The 6080-nt window shown below is 40.3% G+C and overlaps 1 non-coding gene across 1 annotated transcript; it reads right to left on the bottom strand.

Annotated features, from left to right (window-relative positions):
• Positions 1-5597: 5597 nt before the first annotated feature.
• On the bottom strand, positions 5598-5870 carry LOC142442097 (small Cajal body-specific RNA 13). The gene has a single exon (XR_012783346.1).
• Positions 5871-6080: the final 210 nt, after the last annotated feature.

Raw genomic sequence — 6080 nt, 5'->3', positions numbered from 1 at the left:
AAAGAAGATGTTTGTTTGCAATGAAAGTTCAAAAATTAGGTACTATAACACTGTAGTAAAGTCGTGTATGGAGTAGAGAGCAACAAAGGTACATCAACCATAAGCTTTTACAAATGATTCTGTTAGCTTCAATAGTTGTACTCACACCAGTGAGGGGAACACTAATAATAGTGCGGTACATACATCTTGGAAAAGCAACTCTTTCAGATCAAATGGGCCCAAGAACAAGGCTCAAAAGGATTAGGAAAGAAGAGGTCATTGAAAAAGGGAACATATGTAGTAAGTGTAAGAAGTGACACTACATTGAAGGGATTACAATGAAAAGAGAGGAAACAAAATGGATCTGAACTGTTGGATACAAAACAGTGACATGTGCTCCAAACCTTCACCCAATTCACAATAAAACGTTACATAAGACAATTTTCTGAGGGGAAAGGAATCCAAGCGTGATTAGAGAATAAAGGGCAAGCCCCAGCAATGACAGCCGAAATGTCAGGGAAGAGCAGGATGTCTTTAGTTGGGGCTGACACCCACTCAAAGCATGAGCCAAGTCCAAACACCTTAAATAATTGGCAATTGTAGTGGCCTCCACCTTGTTAAAACAGTTTAGGGATTCTGTTTACAAGGCATATTAGAAAGCTGGAGAAGAACAGAGAGAACACAATTAAGCAGATTAGACAGAAACTGAGTTTTGTCATAGGATATTATATTGTAGCTTACAAGCTAAACCTAAAAGACTCAACATCACAGAGTCAATTTGGATCTGTAACTACTTTACAGGACTGGATAGAATTACTCCGTATGGGCTCCAGGACTGTATATCTTTATAGGAACAAATAGTCTCATGTTTCTCTCATGGAACAACTGGCGGGTCGGACACACCACCTGTGGCTAGCTGCTCAATAGTTAAGCCATTATATCACCAGCACTCATATTTACAAATGAAATATACAAAACAGACTCAATGATGAGCACTATCAACTTGTTTTTGTGGACAGAAAGGAGTCTTTTAGGAGGGTGGTGGAGGTGAAGGAATTTTCCTTAGAATCATCCACTGTCGGTTTGCATTTCTCGAAGCATACAAATCTGGTGTGGAAGAATGAAATTCATGATTACATAACACCTACTATATCCATTTTCATGCATTTTCTTAGGTCATTTACTTGAGGAGAGGATTTGGCACAAGTAAATACATCTCATTTCATGTTGTAACATTTTTGCAACTGAGATAATATAGGTAGAATAACGTAATTTACTACTTAGTAAATAACATTCTCTAAAACCAAAGATATTTAAAGTTTGGGTATCACAAAATCATCCACAGAAAGAAAGCACACAAACACAACACAACACAATATACAAAAAAGTAGGACCGAGGTGAATGTAAAACAAAATAATCCATATCTCAAGAGAAGGTAATTAATCAAGGCACGAAAGGTCTCATCATATTTGGTAAGTCTGATACTGAGACACACTGTGCCATCTTTCCACGGCAAACACTGAGAAACCAAGTGATACGGATGATGCTCTAAGAACTCTGGGTATCAAAGAGAGGATAAAAAAACGAATCCAAACTCTGACTAGAAAAAGAAATGGAATGAAAACAACGAATAAGGAGAGGTAGGTAGTGAAAGTACCTGCCAACTGGCCCAGCACTGTCTGGCCATCTGGAGACAAAGCCAGTAGCTTTTCTGGGGTGAGAAGCCTACGAAGGAAACAATGGAATCCCACGAGGGCCCGGGCACAGAGACTAGTCTGGAGTGAAGGGAAGGGTGCGGGACCTGAAGTAGAGTTTAGAAAAGAAAGTGGAGCTCCTTGCAAGCAGGAGCTCCACGGGACCAGGGGACAGCACAGCAGGGAGTAAGAGGAAGGGGACTACTCACCAGCAGTCGTCCCTGATTATTTCAGTCACAGACCCACAAGAACAGGAAGATTTGCAACATGGTGGCTGGAAACACGGGATTCCAGACAGCCTTTCCCCTCCACTTCCAACGGTAGCCCAGGAGTTTCTTGGCTTCCATGCCAGTGGTCAGTGAACAGAAATATGCCTCACTTCTCCTTCCTATCCCCCCAGTGACCAGAGATGTGAGCCACCTGACCACTCACCTGACAACTAGTGGTGCCCTCCCTGACTGTCACGCCTCTTGCCCGCATTCCATAGGACCAGTCTACACGTTACTAGATAGTTGGCTGGTGATTTTCCTTCCCAGATTTCCCTGTCTGTGGCACCACAACATTTAATGCCCATGGTCACCAATGTTGTATATTCCTACGAGTTGTATGCACCCTGCCACCTCCACCCAGAACTGCTGGGTGATAGGTTATGTATGTTCATGCTAACCGCCTTCTGTTCTGGTAGCCACAAGTGCAGACATCGTCGAATTGTGTGTCAAATGTCTGCCACCTTCACATTTGGTAGTTCTTATTCATGCCATTGTCACTCTGCCAACTAGCAGTATGCCACTCCTTAGATGCCAGGGTACATACTCTACCTTACTGATCTGCCAATTCATGGGGCTTTCTTCTACACATTACTACCCTATTATCCTCTCTACCTGTAGCAAGCACCACCAGGTGGGCAACCAGAAATATAATCACCTCAGCATGAGAAGTGATATGCTTCATGCTGTTGCAACCAGTGACTTGAGGAACACCCAATTCCATCTGTCTTCCTCAACCTACCAGCTCCATAAACCAGATGGCACATGCTCGACCAGAGGTACCAGCGCCCTTCACTCCCTTGCCTTGGCAATCAGCCATGTGAGCTCTTATGACATTCATATATAAATCTGGGACCCTTAGAGCCTCACTTCATCCATCTAGCAAATGTTGAAGTAGATCCACAAAGTCTATAATCTGGCAACTGGCAAGAATGTGCCATGTATCAACACTTATTATCTGAACTCCCAGGCATACCACCACAGGGAACAAAAGCCTGACACTTCGCAATATGCGCCCTGCGCATCTCTATCTAATAAAAAACAGGAGTTGCCAATGCCATCACTGAGCATCTGTACCACACACAGCCCCCACAGAATGTTCTTAATACCCTATCACCTACTGAAATACCAATGAGTTCGCCTACAGAGCGCCTACCCCATCCATGTTGGAAACACACCTCACAGTGGTTACAGAAATGTCTTGCTCTGACCTCCAGGGAGTGCATTAACTGCGCCACCTTCCCCAAAGGGCCCCATGGTACAGTGCTAGCTACTACCTTGTCCACCAAGTTGTACATATACCTGTGTCACCAGATTCCTGATAAGCAGGCACACCACCTGGACAATCCAGGAAGAACAAACAAACAAAAGAAACCCAAGATGAAGTAAGCAAGTATACAGCAAATAGACAAAATAAAATCTTAATGCCTTAAAGATAATAGACAATATAAAACTATAAAAAGAGAGCTCAAGGAAAGCACAAACAAATCTAAGACAAACAGAGCACATTCTAGAGGAATTCGGAAAAACAATATGGATACAAAATGAGAACAAATGAGATGCAAAATGGATCAACAGCTCATTGGAAACCATATAAAAATAACAACTAGAACACAATAAGGTTAGCAATAAATTATCAAAAGTAGATAACTCATTTGAAGGGAATAAAAGTAGAACTAAATCAATGGAAATTATAATTTCTGTCTGAAAAACAATTAGTAAAAAATAAATTAAGAAAGCATAAGAGTGATAGGAAACACTATCAGATGTATCTATACATAATGAAATTCTAAGTCAGGAGGAGACATAAAAAAGTGAGGACAGATTTTTGAAAGTTTGCTGGCATAAAACATCCTTAGTATCATATACACAAAATTTTCGTCTAAGATCAATGACGCTCATACAGGACTGACATCCCTAACCTCTTGGCAAAAAAATAAATTAAACTAAAAAATCATCAAGACCTATCATAATAAAACTTTCCAAAACCAAAGACAAGAAGAATTCTGAGAATATTTCAGAAACAAAACAAAACATTCCATATAAAGGAATGTAATAAAGAATAAATTTTATTTAGAGGGCAGAAATCATGCAGAAAGAAGGTGGTGGAATGACCTACATAAAATCTCAAAATGAATTTCCAACCAAGAATCAAAAACTGTGCCAAAATTGTGTCTCAAATATAATGGTAAATATAGGACATTCTCCAATAAACAAAAAATTAATTTAATTTATAAAAGACAGACCAACTTTATAAGAAACATTAAAAGGAGGGTTCAATCAGAAACAAACAATATTAAATAATAACCTGAGATAAGATACATAACCAAACCATACAGGGAAATTTCAAAATTAAATTAAAACCTGCAAAGCCAAAAAGAAAGCAGAGATATCAATTTGCATATTAAACAGCTTCAAAACAAAAGAATGTGGGATGCATAAATTGTATAGTCATAGAGCTTCCATATGGAGATGAAGTCAAGGTGTAATACACTTAGAAGGATAAAAATAAAATTCAGAGCAAGCAAAAAAAATTAATAACCCACTCATCAAAAGAAAATCATACTCAGTAAACACAAAATCAACAATAGTGAAGGAGATGAAAACAAAACCCACAAACAAAAATAATTCAGCACAGACAATTAAACAAAGCAAGGAAAATTCAACAACACAAAAAAGCATAACAAAAGGGTGCAATTTTTTACTTCATCAGTAAGTGCTCCAAGTCTCCCTCACTTGGAGAAGGCAAGGTGGTGCAAATATGCCTCTATCTTAACGGTTGTTATAGGTGGTTTATAAGCCTTCTTCCAATCTTGATGCCAGAGTCTTCTTAATACAGCCTATATCCTCTAGTATAAGCCGACCTAAATGTCAGCCAAGGCACCTAACATTACCACAAATACTGCATTAAAAATGTGCTGAAAAACCAGCTTATGCATGAGTACATACAGTAAACCAAATTCTGATTTCTTAAAATCATTTTATTGGAGGCTCATATAATTCTTATCACAATCCATACATACAACCATTGTGTCACGCACATTTGTTGCCATCATCATTCTCAAACATTTGCCTTCTACTTGAGTCCTTAATATCAGCTCCTCATTTTTCTCCCTCCCTCCCCACTCCCTCACGAACCTTCATAATTTATAGATTATTATTATTTTGTCATATATTACACTGTCTGACATCTCCTCACACCCTCTTCTCTGCTGTCCATCCCCCAGGGTGGAGGCTATACCTAGATTCTTGTAATTGGTTCCCCTTTTCTACCCCACATTCTCTCCACCCTCCAGGCATCACCACTCTCACCACTGGTCCTGAAGGCATCATCTGTTTTGGATTCCCAGTGTACATCCTTTGATCTAGCCAGATTTGTAAGGTAGAGCTGGGATAATGATAGTAGGGGTGAGGAAGCATTTAAGAACTAGAGGGAACTTGTATGTTTCATCGTTCCTACCCTGCACCCTGACTGGCTCATCTCCTCCCCACAACTCTTAAGTAAGGGGGTGTCCAGTGGCTTTGAGTCTGCACTGTGCACTCACCCTCATTTACAATGATATGATTTTTTGTTTTTTGATGCTTGATACCTGAACCCTTTGACAGCTCATGGTCACACAGACTGGTGTGCTTCTTCCATGTTTTTTTTTTTTTTTAACGTGTAGCAGTTCTTAGTGCCCAGCAGAAGCCGCTCTGTCTGCTCAGAAATATCTTGACTAGGAGCTGCTCTGACTGTTGGTGGATAGATAATGACACAGCATGGCCACTATCACCGTAGCAACAGTACCTTGTCGCTATGCAAGGAACATTGCACATGGCACTGCCGGCTCTCAAGCAGGCGTGCCTTAGCTTCCGCCGGGGTATGCTTTTCCTGGGAGTCTGGTGTGTCGAGGGTATTGCCAACCCTGGACGTGGCTGAGACCGCAGATCTCTTTGATTTTTGTTTTTGTTGTTCAGCATACAGATTGGATGAGTATGTGAGAGGATACAATCCTGAAGCACATCTTTCCCGATTCTAAATCATGCAGTATTTTCTACTTTTGTTAGACAAACTAACCTGTACTTGTTCCACCCACAACTTCTGCATGCGCACAATTAAACGTTCTGGAATTTCCGTTTATTCGTAGTTTGCTATTACCT

The sequence above is a fragment of the Tenrec ecaudatus genome, chromosome 2 (genome assembly GCF_050624435.1).
Source record: "Tenrec ecaudatus isolate mTenEca1 chromosome 2, mTenEca1.hap1, whole genome shotgun sequence".
Taxonomy (NCBI): Eukaryota; Metazoa; Chordata; class Mammalia; order Afrosoricida; family Tenrecidae; genus Tenrec; species Tenrec ecaudatus.
Note: the sequence above shows the minus strand (reverse complement) of the source record. Positions and strands in the feature narration are given on the sequence as shown.